This window comes from Macaca mulatta, chromosome 1 (genome assembly GCF_049350105.2).
Source record: "Macaca mulatta isolate MMU2019108-1 chromosome 1, T2T-MMU8v2.0, whole genome shotgun sequence".
Lineage (NCBI taxonomy): Eukaryota > Metazoa > Chordata > Mammalia > Primates > Cercopithecidae > Macaca > Macaca mulatta.
Window position 1 is genome coordinate 188068449 of NC_133406.1, and position 19643 is coordinate 188088091.

The following is a 19643-nucleotide window of genomic DNA, read 5'->3' on the forward strand; positions in this document are numbered from 1 at the left end:
TAAAAAAACCCAGAGCTTACAATCTGGCTGTTTTGCCTTCTGATATGTAACTTGCTTTTTCTGTTTGAAGAAATAATTCTTTATATTTGAAATTCAATAATAACCAGGATTAATCTGTCTTTTGATGGTATTGCTGGAGAATTTATTACTTGTCTAAAATTTGCTGAGTAACCTGAGGAAAAGCCTCAGTCTCTGGACCTCATGTTCCTCAACTGTATGAGGAGGGGGATAATGAGTCTTGTCAGTGTTGTCTATACTTCCCTGACTGGATTTATGAATGAGCAAGCAGAGCAGGAAGTCTGAATTTTATATGGGCTGTGAGCAAAAAGTTGCATGAAAACTGAGTTTGAAGAACTGTTTATGAAGGCTGTAGCAGGACTTCAAGCTCTTGAGGGAAAGTGGACTACAATAACCACCTTCAATTTGACTCAAGGTTCTTTTCCATCCCAGAAGTGAATCTGTGATAATAGTGCCTTGTTATGTTTCTGTGATTGGTCCAGTTGGTTAAAGTCTGATGTTTCACAGAAGTTTAGAGTGGAAGTCTATCTCCAAGCCCTTCTGAACCAGTGCTATCATTGTACACAGTGGCAACTGGATGTTCAGACTTGTTCAAGGTCACACAATGCGTTGGTGGCGCAGCAAGGACTGGAATTCAAACTTTCTAATTCCCCATCTATACTTTTCCCTTAGCAGTGTAGTATGATAATGGGACTAAAAACACAGATCTAGAGGCAGGGTAAGACTATTAGCTTGACACTGCCTTGCCACTATCAACTGATGCCAGTAGGTCATCGATCTTTTCAGTGGGAGCCTCTGGTCACTTCCAGTGGGGTTGCGGGGAAAGCATAAAAGCAGACAGATACCCCCTTCTTTTGTTAACGCCATATTGATGCAGTTATACAACATGCAAGTATTATTCACAAAGAACTGTGAGTAAAGGAATAGGGTGGTTAGCTATTCAAAAGAACTCTCCTACTGTGTTCTCCACAAGAGAAGGTTACCATATGAATGTGACAGTTATAATGTCCCTAGAGTGAGAGCTGGGCAACCAAGTTTCCTTTTTCCTTAGAAAACTGCCTACCACCTACAAATAACTATGAGTGACTAACAATAATCTTTACAATTGGTAGCTCTATGGCTCTCAGGAATAATGCAGAGGATGAATCAAACAAAAGGCTACTCTTAAGACAATTGTTGGCTAGCACAGTGGCTCACACCTGTAATCCCAGCACTTTGGGAGGCCGAGGCAGGCAGATCACCTGAGATCAGGAGTTCGAGATCAACCTGGGCAACATGGCGAAACCCTGTCTCTACTAAAAAATACAAAAATTGGTTGGGTGTGGCGGTGCATGCCTGTAATCCCAGCTACTCGGGAGGCTGAGGCACGAGAATCACTGGAACCTGGGAGGCAGAGGTTGCAGTGACCTGAGATCAGGCCATTGCACTTCAGCCTGGGTGACAGAGCGAGACTCTCTCTCTCAAAAACAAAACAAAAACAAACAAACAAACGAAAAAACTGCTGGGCGTGGTGGCTCATGCCTATAATGCCAGCACTTTGGGAGGCCGAGGCAGGCAGATTACAAGGTCAAGAGATCAAGACCATCCTGGCCAATATGGTGAAACCCCTGTCTCCACTAAAAATACAAAAATTAGCTGGGCGTGATGGTGCGCGTCTGTAGTCCCAGCTACTTGGGAGGCTGAGGCAGGAGAATCGCTTGAATCCCGGAGGCAGAGGTTGCAGTGAGCCGAGATCCCACCACTGCACTCCAGCCTGGGAACAGAGTGCGACTCCGTCTCAAAAACAAACATACAAACAAACAAACCACAATTGTTAAAATAAACAACCAGAATTATAAATATCAACCAGGTTAAATTTCAAAAGCAAATGTTGAATTAAAAAAATCAAGTTGTAGAAAACTATAGTATGAAATCATATATATGTTAGAAAACATGCAAAGTATCAGTATCAACTCATGTTTTAAAAACACATATAAACAAATAGATACAGAAATAAATAGAGATGTGAATGTATATGTGTATGAGTCAGTACACAGATAAATAGTTCCTAGCTCTGTTCCCTGACAGGGCCTAGAAGCAGTGAGACCCCAGTAGCAATGATCACACCTAGTGCCTAGGACTTGGTTGCTAAATAACAGTATTCAATAAAAGGAATCAGGGTTCCCTGGAGAAGCGATTGATTCCAAGGTTGAAGCAAGGAAAATACAAGATGAGCCCTAAAGCATCTTGTGATGTCAGGATGGGAAGATACCAAACAAACATAGAAACCATTCCAAAAGAGCTCCTAATGGCCAAAATTGAAACAATCTGAGCAACAAAATAATCATGGTATTGGACTATAATCCAAAGAATAAAATAAATATCACTGAGTCTTTATTGATGTAAATGAATGATTAGGCTAGGCACAGTGGCTCACGCCTGTAATCCCAGCACTTTGGGAGGAAGAGGTAGATGGATTACCTCAAGTCAGGAGTTCAAGCCCAGCCTGGCCAACATGGTGAAACCCTGTCTCTACTAAAAATACAAAAATTTGCCAAATGTGGTGGTGGGTGCGTATAGTCCCAGCTACTCAGGAGGCTGAGGTAGAAGAATCACTTGAACCCAGGAGGCAGAGGTTGCAATGAACCAAGATCACCCCACTGCACTCCAGCCTGGGGGACAAGAGTGAAACTCTGTCTCAAAAAAAAAACAAAGTAAATAAAAATTTAAAAAATACATGACTAAATAAATAAGCAGGAGAAAGAGCAACTCTTCCTTACAGAAGAATTTAAATTAATTAAAAAAAAGGAATTAGGAAATTAGAAAATCACCATTAACACCATAATATTAATTACAGCAAGCAAGATCAACCAATGAATGCTAAAAACTAGTGGATGAAAGTTTAAGACAAAATAGGATATTTGCATGCTTCAAACTATGTCTCCTCAAATATTATTTTTACCAAAAGAAAATAGTAAAGTTATAGTGGAGAAACTTAGCAGCCCCATCTTAACTACCTGATTAAGGTTAATATGACAAGTAATAAGGCATATTGCTATAGTACACCCCCTGAAATGATGTGCTGAAAAGGGCACATCACTTCTGTGATATTTCCCCCCCTAAATCCATTGTCTCAATCTAGCCATGAGAGAATATCAGACAAACCCAAACTGGGGAACATTCTAAAAATATCTAACCAGTACTCTTCAAATGCGCCAAAATTACAGTAGAAGAGCAAAGACTGGAGGAACCATCACAGATTGGAGGAGACTAAGGAGACTGACAACAAAATGCAAGGTGAGGCTGGCCACAGTGGCTCATGCCTGTAATCCCAGCACTTTGGGAAGCTGAGGTGGTGGGTGCTTTGAGCTCAGGAGTTTGAGACCAGCCTGGGCAAAGTGGAGAAACCCTGTCTCTATAAAAAATACAAAAATTAGTCAGGCATTGGGGTACGCCCAGCTATTTGGGGGGCTGAGGTGAGAGGCTCACTTGAGCCAGGGAGGTCAAGACTGCAGTGAGCCATGATTGCACCACTGCACTCCAGCAACAGAGCTAGACCCTGTCCCAAAAAAACAAAAACAAACAAACAAACAAATGCAATGTGAGACCCCAGACTGGATCCAAGATTAGAAAAAGGACATTGTGGAGAAACTGGTGAAATCTGAATAAAGATTTCAGTTTAATTAATAATATTGTGTTAATGTTAATTTCTAAATGTTGATAATTATACCATGATTGTGCAATATATTAGCATTAAAAAACTGGGGCTGGGTGTGGTGGCTTACATCTGTATTTCCAGCACTTTGGGAGGCTGAGACGGGCAGATCACTTGAACCTAGGAATTCAAGACTAGCATGGGCAACATGGTGAAACCCTACTTTACAAAATACAAAAATTAGCCAGATGTGGTGACGTGCACCTGGAGTCCCAGCTACTTGGGAGGCTGAGGTGGGAGAATCACCTGAGCCCAGGAAGTTAAGGCTACAATGAGCCATGAATCCGCCACTACACTCCAGCCTGGACAACAGTGTGAGACCCTGTCTCAAAAAGAAAAAAAAAAAAATGGGTAAAGGATATATATAACTATCTGTACTGGTTTTGCAACTCTTTTTTAAAAATTATTTTAAATTAAAGAGTTTAAAAATACAAAATAACACTATATGTTTTTCAGGGGTACAAATACATATTGTAAGTCTAGAAACACCCATAGGAATGAAAAACAAATTCAAGACAGTGGATACCTCTGGATGCTTGGGAAGAGAGGATTAGACAATTGGGGAGGAGTACACAGGGGCTTCCATTTTATTGGTAATGTTTCATTTCTTAAGGTGGGTGATGGGAATACAGTATTCACTGTATTGTTTTGTATAATTTTGTGTATACCTGAAATATTTCCTTTAAAAACTGAATATATAGCTCAATGCCAAAATGAACATTTGTGATAAGGCCTTACCCTATTCCTTTGCATAGATTTCCCATTGAACAACCGCCAAAACCCGAGCCAAACTTGAGAAAGGTGAGTTGGTCAGCACATTGTAAAGGACCTTGAATGCCTGCACTTTATTCTAAGAGTAACAGATGCTATCAGAGGTTTTCAGCAGAGGAGGGATGTGGTCAGAGTTGTGTTTTGAGAAAATCACTCTGGTTACTGTAGAGAATGGATTGAATGGCATTTGAAAATAGAAACAAGGAGATAATTTAGGGAGGCTGTTGCAATAGTCCAGAATAAAGTTTATGAGGTCTAACTCAGGACAGTGGTGGTGGGCATAAAGAGAAAGGGACAGATACAAGCGCTAAAAAGAAATAGAACAAGAATTGGAGAGGGATTGGATGTGTGGTAAGTGAAAAGGAAGACTCAAGGGTGATGACTCTTCTAAACTTCTTTATCAAAGAGGAAATACCCTTTGTGTCTTCAATAGACTGGGAGCAGCTTGAGGGTAGGAACTGTTCTTTCTTTGGCTCCTCCACAACCCAAACTCTTGCCTTATGCCAGAGCTCACTAGTAAGGAAGGTTGGTAGGATCTGAAGAGGTGCTGAGTAAGATAGTCTGGGGCCAGAAGCAATAATATTCCACTGCCTGGGCAATATTCCACCTTTCCTGTGGAGGAAAGGTGGCTCCTGGTGCTGGCTGGATGGGACAAGCCTTTGAAGATCCAGGAAGTGGAAGACCTGGAGCTAGAGATGAATTGAAAGCTAGTATAAGTAAAGTAAAGCCAGGTGCGGTGGCTCGTGCCTGTAATCCCAGCTACTCAGGAGGCTGAGGTGGGAGCATAGCTTGAGCCCAGGAGATTGAGTCCAGCTTGGACAACATAGCCAAACCTATTCTCTAAAAAACAAACGTAAGCCTAGGAATGAATTTTGATAGCAAGGAGAGGATCACCAGAAAGAACAGAGGGAAGGCAGGATGCTGTGGCTCATGCCTGTAATCCCAGCATTTTGGAAGGCAGGAGGACCACCTGAGGTCAGGAGTTTGAGACCAGCCTGGCCAATGTGGCAAAACCTTGTCTCTACTAAAAATACAAAATAGCCGGGCATGGTGGCAGGTGCCTGTAATCTCAGCTACTTGGGAGGCTGAGGCAGGAGAATCGCTTGAACCCGGGAGACAGAGATTGCAGTGAGGCCAGATCGCCTACTGCACTCCAGTCTGGGCGGCAGAACAAGACTTCATACCCCCGACAAAAAAAAAAAAAAAAAAAAAGAGTAGAGGGAAGAAAGTGGTGTGAACAGAGGGCCACCTAAATCTTCTTGGATAAGGCATTTTTGCCTCAACTACTTGCTCTGCAGAGCAACAACCCTGATTCTTTTATTATTAGTAGTAGTTTTGAGACGGAGTCTCACTCTTTCGCCCAGGCTGGAGTGTAGTGGCGCGATCTCGGCTCACTGCAAGCTCCGCCTCCCGGGTTCACGCCATTCTCCTGCCTCAGCCTCCCGAGTAGCTGGGACTACAGGCGCCCGCTACCTCGCCCGGCTAGTTTTTTGTATTTTTAGTGGAAACGGGGTTTCACCGTGTTAGCCAGGATGGTTTCCATCTCCTGACCTCGTGATCCACCTGCCTCAGCCTTCCAAAGTGCTGGGATTACAGGCGTGAGCCACCGCGCCCGGCCTTTTCTTTTCTTTCTTCTTTTTCTTTATCTTTTCCTTTTCTTTAGTGGAGACAGAGTCCTGCTATGTTGCCCAGGCTGATCTCAAACTCTTGGGCTCAAGTTATCCTCTGCCTTGGTCTCCCAAAGCGCTGGGATTCCAGGTGTGAGCCACCACATGCGACCACAACCTTGATTCTTAATGGTGCATGGGAAGTGCTTCTAGTACTAAATCACTACATGGTGATTCACTAATTTGATTAGTCTTTTTTTTTTTTTTTGAGACAGAGTCTCATTCCGTCACCCAGGCTAGAGTGCAGTGGCGTGATCTTGGCTCACTGCAACCTTCACCTCCCAGGTTGAAGTGATTCTCCTGCCTCGGCCTCCCAAGTACCTGAGACTACAGGTGTGTGCCACTATGCCCAGCTATTTTTTTTTCTTTGTATTTTTAGTAGAGATGGGATTTCACCATGTTGGCCAGGCTGGTGTCAAACTCCTGACCTCAAATGATCTGCCCATCTTGGCCTCCCAAAGGGCTGGGATTACAGGCATAAGCCACGGCGCCTGGCCCTGGTTTGATTTAATGATTTTAATTAATTCCAATCTACCACGATACCACACAGAGATTCCTGAAAACTGAGCCACTAAAATCATACTTAAAAACATATAGTAGGACTTTATTCATTTTTTCAGTAACTTATTCAAAATAATTTTTATTGAGCATCTGTCTTATATGCTCTAGCCCAAGTGCTGAATTGTGAAACTTAGTATGTAAAGGAGAGAGAATGATTAAGTATTTACAGGTATGACAAATGACACCAAAGAAAAATATAGGGCATTAAAGGCCATTTAACAGGAAAGTCTAATTGTGTCTTCAGGTCAGGGAAAGCTTCCTTCAGAAGTAATGTTTAAGCTAAAAGCTGAGTAGAAGTTAGTTAGATGAAGAACTGGGAAATGGGTGGGAAGACAATGGGAGTGGCATCGGCATGAGTGAAGGCCTAGAGGCTTTAAGCAGCCAAATTTTGCCCAGGGAACTGAAAGGTGTTTAATATTGGCTGAAGCACAGAGTATGGGACACAAGACAAAACCGAGCTTGTTGGAGGTCAGTTCATTTAGGACTTTGTAGTCATGCTGGAATATTCACAGATCCTCTGGGCCTGGCTTTGTTCTCGGTATGAGGAATGCATAGAATCGAATCAGATCTTAATGCTCTTTAATCCAAGGCCTTAAATAGCTCGCAATCAGGTAGGATAGACACACTTTGACAATGGTAGTGCAGCATGATAAATATGATAATAAAGAAGGGATTTTCATGCGAATTTATAGGAGTGATAATTAAGAAATAACATATTCTATCATATTGCCTTTTAAGTTATTTCATATTGCTTCCAAATTCTTACTAAACAAGCCAATTGTAAGACTAAGTTTAGATTAATGTTATTTTTAGACACACAGAAAAATGATATAGCCATTTAGGCTACAAAGCAATTTCTATTACAGTTCTTGCTCTTGCTTTTCGCCTCTATATTACACCTTTCTTTCTTTTCTTTTCTTTCCTTTCTTGCTTTTTTTTTCTTTTTTTTTTGAGATGGAGTCTTGCTCTGTGGCCCAGGTTGGAGTGCAGTGGTGCGATCTTGGCTCACTGCAACCTCTGCCTCCCAGTTCCACACAATTCTCATGCCTCAGCCTCCCGAATAGTTGGGACTACAGGCATGTGCCACCATGCCCGGCTAATTTTTGTATTTTTCATAGAGACAGGATTTTACCATGTTGGCCAGGCTGGTCTCGAACTCCTGACTTCAGGTGATCCGTCCACCTTGGCCTCCCAAAATGTTGGTATTATAGGCATAAGCCATTGCACCCAGCTAATACTACATCTTTCTTTTCAAATCTCACTCATGCTTTAAGACTGTGCTGAACTTTCCCCCTTCCACTTTACCCCAAGTAGAGTTAGAAATCTTTCCCTCTGTGTCCCTGAAGGACCCTGGGATATCTCTATTAAGCACTCATCACAATATACTACAAGTGTTTATTTTCCTGTATCCCCTCTAGGCTTTTTTTCCCCCAATAGGCTTCTGTATTTTTTTATTTTTTAAGAAACAGGGTCTTGCTCTATTACCCAGACTGGGGTGCAGGGGCACAATCATAGCTCACTGTAATTACTCATGGGCTCAAGAGATCCTCTCACCCCAGCCTCCTAAATAGCTAGGACTACAACCACACACCACCATGCCAGCTAATTTATTTGTTTTTGTAGAGATGGGGGGTCTTGCTATGTTGCCCAGGCTGGTCTTGAACCTTTGGCCTCAAGTGATCCTCTTGCCTGGGCCTCCTAAAGCACTGGGATAATAGGAATGAACCACAGTGCGTGGCCTCCCACTAGACGTAAGCATAGAGATTTTCTCTTGCTCGTGCTTCAATCTGTCATTCAATAAATATTTGTCAGGTACCTGCTATATGCCAGACATCAGGCTAGGTGCTGCAGATTCAGTGACAACCTGGATAGACTCAGTTCTTGCTCTTGTAGAGCTTATAGTCTAGTGCAGAAGGTGGACGAACAAATGGGCAAGAGGAGTAAGTATGAAAAATGTTATGATGAGGAAAGTATCAAGTGCCATGGGAAGCCCAGAGCAGGTGTACCTAACTTTCTTTACGGGGCTAATGGAAGTCCTTCAGAAGGAAGCAATTTAAGCTGAGAATTGAAGAAAAAGCACAAGTTAGCTAGGCAATGTGGCAGTCATGGGTCAGAGCTGGGAGAGAGCACAACACATTCCAGAAGCTGAAAGAGGACTGGGCACGGTGGCTCATGCCTGTAATCCCAACACTTGGGGAGGCTGAAGTGGGAGGATTGCTTAAGTCCAGGAGTTTGAGACTAGCCTGGGCAACATAGCTAGACTTTGTCTCTCCAAAAAATATTAAAAATTAGCCAGGTCTGATCATGAGCACCTGAAGTCCGAGGTACTCAGGCTGGAGGCTGGAGGCTGAGGCAGGAGGCTTATTTAAGCCCAGGAGTTCCAGGTTACAGTGAACTATAATCTTGCCACTGCTCTCCAACCTGGGTGACAGAGTGAGAACCTGTCTCCAGCAAAACGAAACAAAGAAATTCACAGACCAGTCGAGGTTAGGGGCAAGCAGTGAAGACTGGGCGGGGTGGGGTGTGGCCGGGCTGGGGAAAGCAATTAGAGATTGGTGTTTAGTGTGATAATTATACACATAGAAAGCTCTATGTAAAATGTTTGTTAAATGAATGAATGAGCCATTCCAAAACCTGAGAAACCAAGACATTTGGGAAAAGCAAATTGGTTTGTGATTGTTCGTTCCTTTGTTCACTGGGAGGCATTGTAGCGTGTTGGCTAAAAGTCTGGACTCACACCAACTGCTTAGCTTTGAATCCTGGCTTTGACAATTAATAGCTGAGTAACCTTAGACAAATTACATAACTTTTCTATGTGCCATTTTCCTCATCTGTAAGATAGAAATGATAATAATTCATAGAATTGTCGTGAAGATTAAACAAGTTAATAATATTTGTAAAGCACTTGGAATAGTGCCTAGAATTAAGCACTGTGTGTTTGCTATTATTATTCCTCCATTCATCAAAACATTTATTGAGGGCCAAGTACCATGCTAGGTGCTGTGAAAATATGTGGCTTCAGCCATGGAGGAGGACCATAAAATCTGGTGAGGGAGAAGATTCATAAATAAGCAATTACAACACAATGTGATCAAGTGAGGTGATAGTGGTAAATGCGCAGAACTGAACAAGAGAGAGTGATTCATTCTCTTCAAAGAAGCCAAGAGAAGCTTCAGAGAAAATAATGTATTTAAAGTTGGGTGATGCAGAATGAACAGAGTTTGGCAGCAGACAAAAGCAGTAGGGTTTATCAGGCCAAGGAAGCACCGTGTTGCAAAGGTTTAGTAGGATGCAAGTCTAAGGCATGTTTAGGAAGTAGCAAGGGGGTCATGTTTAGGAAATGGCAAGGAGCACCTGTTATGTTCCAGGGTCTGTGCTAGGCACTTTTTATAAGTTCTTCTACTTTCCATAAGAACTTAAGAGGTGAGAATTATGTTCCAAATTTTTTATGAGAAGGTGATCTGAAAGATTGAGAGACTTGCTCAAGATCATGGAAAGCAATGGGTCTAAATTTGAATCCAAATCTATGTGACTCTAAGGTTTGTGTTCTTTGAGGAAAGGATGGGGCCTGACAATGACTTTGTAAGTTTTTAGCGTAGCTAAAAGTACAATACTTTTATTTTTAATTTTTTTAGAGTGAGGGTATTACTCAGTTGCCCAGGCTGGAGTGCAGTGGTGCAATCATAGCTCACTGTAGCCTCAAACTCCTGGGCTCAAGCGAGCCTCCTATCTCATCCTTCCGAGTAGCTATGACTATAGGCATGCATCACCATGCCCAGCTAATTTTTTATATTTTTTTGTAGAGACAGAATCTTGCTTTGCTGCCCAGGCTTGTGTTAAACTCCTGGCCTCAAGCAATCCTTCCTCCTTGGCCTTCCAAAATGCTGAGATTACAGGCGTGAGCCACCAATCCTGGCCCAATATTTTTATTTTAAATTTTAATAATGTTGGATGGCAGTCTTGTTAAGTAGGCACTTGGTATTTCTCAGTCTTCATAAATGGAAGAAACTGACCTTAAATTAAACTTTTTTTTTCAATATTCAATTTCTTTTAATGATCCCCATCTCCTTAAAGAACAGGTGCAGGCAGCAAGGCAATGGCAAGAGCTGTTTATTTGAAGATCTTGCCCTGATTGAAGGCTTAGTCCACCTGCTGGAAGGCCCCTTTCCAGGAACCGTACTCACAAACCAGTGTCTGGGTCTCCTCGCTGCCAGGATCCAGTTTCTGCCATGTGTATGACTCAAAGTCCACCTGCCAATCTGGACTCAGGGTCAAGGCAAGCTTCTGGCCTGTGAAGACCCAGGCTCCAGAAATGGAGCTGATATTGTTGCTTCCAAAGAGGATTGCACTGGCAAAGGCATTCTTCCTCAGTTTGTTCAGTTGCTGGAACATTCCAGCGATGAGACTGCAACTCCAGAAGGTCTGGGTGAGCTTCTCAGGAAAGCAATACTCAGACCAACCATCCTTATCACAGTGCTCCTGAAAATCGGCAGCACCACATTGTGTCCTTATTGGACTACTTGTGCTTAAACTCATCCAACACAAAGGTACTCTTGGACAAGTGAGCAAAGGGGTCTTGGCTTTGGGCTCAGCAGCCAGTGCCTGTTCACATTCATCCATCTCCTCAGGAGCAGGAGCAGCTGCCTTTTTCTCCTTTCTGTTCAGCCTAGGGCTTCTGCTTCTCTTCTCGTGAACTTTTCTCCTGTGGGGTGTCTTTTTTTTTAGGCCTGCTTTCTGCAAACATTTTAGCATCAAATAGGGCCATTTTCTCATATCATTTTACTTCCCCCAAGACAGCCTGGAACTGGGGCTGGTTAATGCAGGTGAGGAAGTTATTATAATGACCACTATTTGTGATTCTGTGATGTTCTGTGTTAATATCCTGAGGGTTTGTTACGGGATTTCCCTTTTATACATGTGGTTCCCAAACTGCCTTTTGAGGAGCCCTGGGGTGCCCTAGCTAACTCAGGGCTCTAGAGGATATTTTGACATTTTAAGAGAAATACAAGCTGGGTGCGGTGGCTCATATCTGTAATCCCAGCACTTTGGGAGACCGAGGCGGGTGGATCATTTGGGGCTAGGAGTTCTAGACCAGCCTAGACAACATGGCGAAATCCCGTCTCTACAATAAACTACAAAAATCAGTTGGGCATGTTGGCGCACACCTGTAACTCTAGCTACTTGGAAGGCTAAGGCATGAGAACGGTTTGAACCCAGAAGGCAGAGGTTGTAGTGAGCTGTGATCGCGCCACTGCACTCCAGCCTGGGTGAGACAGCGAGACTCCATCTTGGAGAGAGAGAGAGAGGGAGAGAGGGACAGAGGGGGAGAGGGAGAGAGGTGGAGAGGGGGAGAGGGAAATTCAATATATGTCTGATACCACACAAGCTTGAGTTCAAGGTTTAAACATGCCTCTGGATGATATTTTTGAAGCTGAGTTTTCAGAGGCTGCTGTAATAAAAAGCAAGTACCAAGTGAAAATCACTGTGGAACAAGAAATGACTGTAGCAGTATACAATGAGATCCCAAAGTTTGAGAAGGGAATTGCTAAACAGGCACATATATTCCTTAGTACATAATTATGACTATTTAATAATAAAAACTGGCTGGGCACAGTGGCTCATGCCTGTAATCCCAGCAATTTTATTACCAGTGGAAGGTGCCGAGGTTCTTGGCTTCTTGGAAAAATTGGACAAAACACACAAAGCAAGGAAAGAATGAAGCAAGAAAAGCAGATTTACTGAAAACGAAAGTACACTCCATAGGGTGGGAGCAGGCCAAGCATAGGAATTCAGGAAACTGGTTACAGCATTTTCTGGGATTTAAATACCCTCTAGGGGCTTCCCATTGGTTACTTGAGGTATACCCTATGTAAATGAAGTAGTGGCCTGTGATTAATCTGATTGGTTGCACAAAGCAACCAATCAGAGGCTGAAATGAAGTTACAAAGTTAAACCCATTTGATTGGTTGCAGAAAGTGACCAATCAGAGGCTGAAGTGAAGTTACAAACTTATACTCCTATGCAAATAAAAACTTGGCCTGAGACCAGCCTGATTGGTTGTGGACAGGGACAAATCACAGGTACTTTCAGTTTTTCATCTGCCACGCAGAAAAGTGGGATGCAAAGGGAGTTGTCTCTGGTCATTTTGTTACTTGCGTGTGGAAAGTTGGAGTTTTCCTTTTGATTTACTTCTAGGAAGTCAGCATGAATCGGCCTTATGTCCCCTGCCTGCAGACACTGTGGTGTGTAGTGCCTCACTTTGGGAGGCCAAGGCGGGTGGATCACTTGAGGTCAGGAGCTGGAGACCAGCCTGGCCAACATGGCAAAACCCATCTCTACAAAAAGGTGGAGGGTGCAGTGAGCCGAGACTGCACCACTGCACTATAGCCTGGGTAACAGGGCAAGACTCTATCTCAAAAAAAAAAAAAAAAAAAAAAAAAAAAAAAAAAAAAAAAAAAAGGCTGGGCATGGTGGCTGTAATCCCAGCACTTTGGGAGGCCGAGGCGGGTGGATCACCTGAGGTCAGGAGTTCGAGACCAGCCTGGCCAATATGGCAAAACCCCGTCTCTACTAAAAGTACAAAAATTAGCTGGGTGTGGTGGCACATGCCTGTAATCCCAGCTACTCGGGAGGCTGAGGCAGGAGAACCACTTGAGCCCGGGAGGCAGAGGTTGCAGTGAGCTTAGATGGTGCCACTGCACTCCAGTCTGGGTGACAGGGCAAGACTCCATCTCAAAAAAGAAGGAAAGAAAAGAATAAAAACTTATATACTTATTATTTCAAAAGGTTAGTAAATTATTAGGATGTAAATACTGATTAAGTTGTTTGGACTTAACTACTTAATAAACAGAATTATTACTTTGGTTTTTTTGTGGCGGGGGGGAGGGCATGGAGAAGGCACCATGAAAAAATTACTGAGACACTAAAGGTGCCTTTGAGCTGAGAAAGTTTGGGAACCTCTCTCTGTCTTACACAGTTGGATCCTAGATTGCTCTGTTTTCACCGCTTTTTTTGGTTGGTTTGCTTCTTTGCTACATCTCATCACTACTGTTACCAATGTGTCCTCTCTATACTCATATAGTACTTACAATTGCAGGCACTTCATATACATTAAACTATTTAATCTTTATGACAACTGTGCAAAATAGCTACTATTATTATTCCCATTTTACAGATGAGGAAATTGAAGCTAAAAGGTTAAATACGGCCGGGCGTGGGGGCGTAATCCCAGCACTTTGGGAGGCCGAGGCGGGCAGATCACGAGGTCAGGAGATTGAGACCATCCTGGCTAACACGGTGAAACCCCGTCTCTACTAAACATACAAAAAAATTAGCCAGGCGTGGTGGCGGGCGCCTGTAGTCCCAGCTACTCGGGAGGCTGAGGCAGGAGAATGGCGTAAACCCGGGAGGCGGCTGAGCTTGCAGTGAGCGGAGATTGCGCCACTGCACTCCTGCCTGGGCGAGAGCGAGAGCCCGTCTCAAAAAAAAAAAAAAAAAAAAAAGGTTAAATACTTCAAAGTCATACAGTTAGGAAGCAGCAGCACAGGATTCAAAGACTCAGTTTGACTCCAGAATCTGTGCTTTTAACTAACATTCTGGCCTCTCAACCCCCACCCACTAATTGTTAATTTTGATCTGCTATGGACATGGAAACTAAATATCCAAGCTTGTTGGAACTTGTAAAGCAAGAGCTGAAAGTCACCACTGGGAGAAAAGTGCATGAACTCTACAGTATGTGCGGTCTGCACAAGACTGAGCAGCATAAAATGTTCAAAAATAACTTCTTCCGGTCGCGCACGGTGGCTCACGCCTATAATCCCAGCACTTTGGGAGGCTGAGGCGGGTAGATCACCTAAGGTCAGGAGTTCGAGACCAGCCTGGCCAACATGGTGGAACCCTGTTTCTACTAAAAATGCAAAAAATTAGCTAGGCATGCTGGCGCATGCCTGTAATCCCAGATACTCAGGAGGCTGACACAGGAGAATCGCCTCAACCCAGAAGGCAGAGGTTGCAGTGAGCCGAGATCATGCCATTGCACTCCAGCTTGGGCAACAAGAGCAAAACTCCGTCTCCAAAACAAAACAAAACATAAAAAACCTCATTCCCTCTGACTTCCCCAGCTGCTGTAGCCAGCAAAGGTGGGGGTGGAAGTGGGTGGATATTTACTGAATTACACAGGATGTCTCAGGCTCTCCATGTTTCTCCAGGTGTCCATGTTAAACTCGGGTCTTCCAACCAGCAAGTTATTCTTCTATGGAAACAAAAAAGTTTAAAATGCTCTCTTCACTGTAGGAGAGGACAAAAGTGGGCAGAAAATGCAATACAGATACATGACAAAAACAGGATTACTTAGAGGTAGGCAGGCCCATATTAATTCACAAGGAGAAATGTCATTTCAGGGGCAATAGGAAATAAGAAGGGCAAGTTTTGCAGACCTAGTGGAGAAAGCAAACTTCCTCAGAAATAAGATTAAGACTGTACTTAAAGTGAGTCTTGAACATATACAACCATGGTGACTTAGATTAATATCCTGGACAGAAAAGAATCAGCAGAATTTGGATGGTGGAAGAAGGAAAGTCCAGCTCAGATCGGAGGAACTCATATTGGTTAAGAGGTTTCCCTAACTTTCTAGGGAGGAGGAACTGAAAGTTTAAAACAGAACCTACTAAGCCACCTTTGGAAATCTTTATACAGATTTCTGCATAAATCAGTCAATGGGTGGTAAACTGTATGCTTTCATTTCAGATTTGGGTTCAACCTTTCTCAGTGAAAGATTTTTTTTTTTTTTTTTTTGAGATGCAGTCTCGTTCTGTCACCCAGGCTGGAGTGCCATGGCGCGATTTCAGCTCACTGCAACCTCTGCCTCCTGGGTTCAAGCGATTCTCCTGCCTCAGCCTCCCAAGTAGCTGGGATTACAGGCGCCTGCCACCACACCCGTCTAATTTTTCTATTTTTAGTAGAGATGGGGTTTCACCATGTTGTCCAGGCTAGTGTTGAACTCCTGACCTCAGATGATCCACCCACCTTGGCCTCCCAAAGTGCTGGGATTACAGGTGTGAGCCACTGCGTCCGGCCTCAGTGAAAGATTTTTGTGAGCTTCATAGAAAGCTCACAAAAACTTTTTGTGAAGAATCCCCCTATGTGGTGATTTCTAGATAGCAACCTGGATGGCTAGACCCCACCTGATGTGCAGTTAAAATTCTGATTCCCAGAATGGACAAAATGAGAGGAAAACCTTTTTTAGTCTGAGTGTCATATACAAACTTCCTGACAATGCTGAGGATGTTCAGAGTGCTTGCTTATGAAACTGCTTGAGAGCTGGATTCTGGATAGGTGGCATTTATAGCAACATTATGTCCCAGATTTTCGAGGACAGCCCAGATTTCAAATATCCTATCTTATTGTAATTATAAGTAGGCTTAGACTTCTGCTCTTATGTATCCTGATTTGGATAGAATGAGGAAAATATGGGCATAATATAAGTGATCGTTTCTTGGAGTGTATGATAAGGATAAATACAGTAGGAAGTCATGGTGGGGTCTAGAAGGATTAACAGTGGTCTACTAAGATTATTCCTTGGTAACATGGTGTGAAAAAAAAAGCTATATTTGGCGTGAAACAGGCAGAAAGAAACTCCTGCAAATTCAGGGATAGTATGTGTGCCATTTGAAGAGAATAGAAGAGCCCAGGGGAGAGAAGTTTGGGGACAAAAAAAGAGGCTACTCCTAGGAAAGGTCAGCTGTGTCCCCTTTGGAGAGAAGGAAAGGACTAAAAGTCTGAGACAATTAAAAGGACAGTGGAGTGGGGTTGGGGGAGTAGAAAAAAGTTACACAAAGACTCAACGGAGAGAGGGGAGAGAGAGAAAGGGAGAATATTAAAAGTAAAGCTTAGAAAGAAATTTACAAGATAGACTCAGGAGGGCACACTTAGCAAGAGGAGAGAGACAGTTGGGGGAGGAGAGGAAAAGAAGAGACGCTAGGGAGAACAAGAACAGGAGAGAGAGCGAATAAAGTGGGGGGAGCTGGAGCAGGTATGGGCGAGAGAGAGATGGAGAGAAGCTTGCAATTTCTCTTGAGATTGTGGATGTCTGGAGGGCCCCAGAAAAACGTTGGGAGATATCTAAGGCTGGGATCTCTGGAACTAGAAGAAAGACTGTCCAAACAAGAAAAATTTAGAGCTGCATACACTATCTGCTAGAACTGAGGATCCCTTCAGGGATCCCTTAGAAATCCTCCCTTCAAAGCTGTGAGTGATCTTATTCTCTGGGGAATTTTAGAGACACCCAGATGTTGTATAACTTTAAGGAAATTCCTCTTTAAAATATTGTTGGCTTGCAAGGTGGGGGTACTTAGCTGACTAAAAGGTATGTTTCTCGGGTTCTTGGGGATGTCAAGGGAAGTAAAGTGTGTGAACCCCTCCTTGCAAAATCTGAGACTTTATGCTACCAGGCAATACTTACGTTTCAAAGGAAAATACACGTGTGAATGCTATAGCCCTTGCCCAGAGATTCTGAGAAGCTTATCATTTTTAAAGCTTAAGAATGTTTAGTTGGTTTTCTCTCCCACATAATAGTGTAAGTGGAATTTAGTACAAACCTCTTAAAAAGCAATTTGGCAGTACATATCAGGAACCTTTTAAATTTTCACACTACTTGATATAGAAATCCCACATCTGAGAATTTTCTCTGAGGAAATAACCTTATAGTGCTTTATGCATTTATGCAAAAAGCATTATTTATAATAGCAGAGAATTAGAAGTAACTTAAATGCCCAACAATAAGGGCCTGGTTAAGTAAACTCTGGCACCTTCTCTTAATGTAATATTTTGCAGATGCTAAAACTGTATTTATAAAGCATTCTTAAGGATATGGGAAAATATAGCAAAACATCAAGTAAAAATTATAGACAAAATATTATCTCAACCATGTTAAAGAGCATTCAAAAAAAGACTGGAAGAAAATATGCCAAAAGGTTATTTAAATTGGTGATCTTAAAATAATGGAGTTATGGATTATTGGTTTTTTTTTTTTTTTTTTTTTTTTTGTGAGACAGAGTCTCGCTCTGTCGCCCAGGCTGGAGTGCAGTGGCCGGATCTCAGCTCACTGCAAGCTCCGCCTCCCGGGTTTACGCCATTCTCCTGCCTCAGCCTCCCGAGTAGCTGGGACTACAGGCGCCCGCCACCTCGTCTGGCTAGTTTTTTTTGTATTTTTTTTTAGTAGAGACGGGGTTTCACCGTGTTAGCCAGGATGGACTTGATCTCCTGACCTCGTGATCCGCCCGTCTCGGCCTCCCAAAGTGCTGGGATTACAGGCTTGAGCCACCGCACCTGGCCTAAACATATGTGGCTTCTTTTTTTTTTTTTTTTTTTTTTGAGATGGAGTCTGGCTCTGTGGCCCAGGCTAGGCTAGAGCGCAGTGGCCGGATCTCAGCTCACTGCAAGCTCCGCCTCCCGGGTTTACGCCATTCTCCTGCCTCAGCCTCCCGAGTGGCTGGGACTACAGGCGCCCGCCACCTCGCCCGGCTAGTTTTTTGTATTTTTTAGTAGAGACGGGATTTTACCGGGTTAGCCAGGATGGGCTCGATCTCCTGACCTAGTGATCCGCCTGTCTCGGCCTCCCAAAGTGCTGGGATTACAGGTTTGAGCCACCGCGCCCGGCCGGATTATTGTTATCATTATTTTTTTCTTTATGTTTTCCTATGTTTTCCAGATTTTCTGTAAAAGACCTTTAATACTTTTATAAGCAGAAAAACAGTTTAATTTTAAAAGTTTAAAAACATCAGGCAAGTAAACGTTTACAAACATAAAAGTCATTTTGCTAAAAATAATTTTTTTAGGCTGGGCACGGTGGCTCATGTCTATAATCCCAGCACTTTGGGAGGCGAGACAGACGGATCTCTTGAAGCCAGGCGTTTGAGACTAGCCTGGTCAACAGTGAAACCCTGTCTCTATTAAAAATACAAAAATTAGCCAGGTGTGGTGGTGCATACCTGTAATCCCAGCTACTCAGGAGGCTGAGGTATGGGAATCACTTGAATCTGGGAGACGGAGGTTGCAGTGAGCCAAGATGGTGCCACTGTACTCCAGCCTGGGTGACAGAGCGAGACTCTGTCTCAAAAATAATAATAATTTTAAAAATTTTATATTCTTGCATTGCTATAAGTTAAAAATAATTTTACAAAAGACTTAGGAGTAAAAGGCTAATGAAAAGAAAACAAAAATTGTTAAAAGGAATGAAATGAAATTTAACCTCTGGAAAAACAGGTATTTATGAAAGCTATAGAACAACATGGGAAATGCTTATGATTTAAGGGGAAATGCTTATGATTTAAGTGAAATGAAAAGAGGCGAAAATAATTATGGTTACAACCATCCAGTTTAGCACCATTAAGCAGTCATACTCAGCCCCACAACATGCAGTAGGCATTTCCCCACACATATCGCCATCCCTACTGTATTAGTCTGTTCTTACACTGCTAATAAAGACATACCTGTGACTGAGTAATTTATAAAGGAAAGAGGTTCTCCTTAAAAAAAAATTATATTACTTTAGATAGAGTCTTGCTCTGTCACCAGGCTGGAGTGCAGTGGCACAATCTTGGCTCACTGCCACCTACACCTCTCGGGTTCAAGCCATTCCCCTGCCTCAGCTTCCCAAGTAGCTGGGACTACAGGTGCATGCCACCACACCTGGCTAATTTTTTACATTCTTTTTACTAGAGATGGGGTTTCACCATGTTGGCCAGGATGGTCTCGATCTCCTGACCTCATGATCTGCCTGCCTCGGCCTCCCAAAGTGCTGGGATTACAGGGGTGAGCCACCGCGCCCAGCCAGGAAAGAGGTTTAATTGACTCACAGTTCAGCATGGCTGGGGAGGCCTCAGGAAACTTACAGTCATGGCGGAAGGGTAAGCAAATCCTTCTTCACATGGCAG

The 19643-nt window shown here is 43.1% G+C and overlaps 1 pseudogene; it reads right to left on the minus strand.

Annotated features, from left to right (window-relative positions):
• Nucleotides 1-10821: 10821 nt before the first annotated feature.
• Nucleotides 10822-11628, minus strand: LOC144338691 (elongation factor 1-gamma pseudogene; annotated as a pseudogene).
• Between the last annotated feature and the right edge of the window lie 8015 nt (nt 11629-19643).